This window comes from Sinocyclocheilus grahami, unplaced genomic scaffold (genome assembly GCF_001515645.1).
Source record: "Sinocyclocheilus grahami isolate Dianchi unplaced genomic scaffold, SAMN03320097.WGS_v1.1 scaffold1892.1, whole genome shotgun sequence".
In the NCBI taxonomy this organism is placed as follows: domain Eukaryota; kingdom Metazoa; phylum Chordata; class Actinopteri; order Cypriniformes; family Cyprinidae; genus Sinocyclocheilus; species Sinocyclocheilus grahami.
In genome coordinates, this window is record NW_015507071.1 from 120,897 (window position 1) to 121,720 (window position 824).

General features: G+C 28.2%; 1 protein-coding gene across 1 annotated transcript in view; it reads left to right on the forward strand.

Moving 5' to 3' along the window:
* Nucleotides 1–824, forward strand: part of LOC107573208 (RAB6A-GEF complex partner protein 1-like) — a 32,643-nt gene that overhangs the window by 29,430 nt on the left and 2,389 nt on the right. The gene's annotated exons all lie outside the window — the stretch shown is intronic.

Sequence of the window (824 nt, forward strand, 5' to 3'; positions counted from 1 at the left end):
GAGCCGGTCTGAAAGCTGTCGACCTCTGGGCCTCGTCTGATTGGTCAGTATCAAATTTCATTTCATATATTAATGTATTTTGTTGAATGTGTTTAAGTGCTAATCATACACATTTAATGAGAAAATAAAGATATATAATTTAGAGAGAAATGTAAACAAACATTATTTAAATTAATCCTCGGTCTTTTTTTTTTTTTTCTTAAAAAATGTATGCACTACTGTATCTGTAATAGTTTTTAATGGTTTTGATTAAGTCTCTTCTGCTCACCAAGGCTGCATTTATTTGATCAAAAATATTGTAAAAAATGTGAAATATTATTAGAATGTAAAACAGCTGTTTTCTATGTGAATCTCTGTTAAACTGTAATGTATTTCTGTGATGCGCAGCTGTATTTTCAGCATCATTCCTCCAGTCTTCAGTGTCACATGATCTTCAGAAATCAGTATAATATGCTGATCTGCTGCTCAAGAAACATTTCTGATTATTATCAATGCTGAAAACAGTTGTGCAGCACAATATTTTTGTGGAAACTGTGATACATTTTATTTTTCAGGATTCACAGATGAACAGAAAGTTCAAAAGAACAGCATTTATTTGAAATAGAAATTTTTTGTAACATTATAAATGTCTTTACTGACACTTTTGATCAATTTAATGCAGTCTTAATGAATAAAAGTATGAATTTCTTTTAAAATATTCTTACTGGTCCCAAACTTTTGAACAGTAGTATATAACTGTATAAATATATATATTCAAAAGTGAGGGGTCAGATATAATTTTTTACTTGTTTGTTTTATTTTGTTTGTTTATGATTATAAATAAA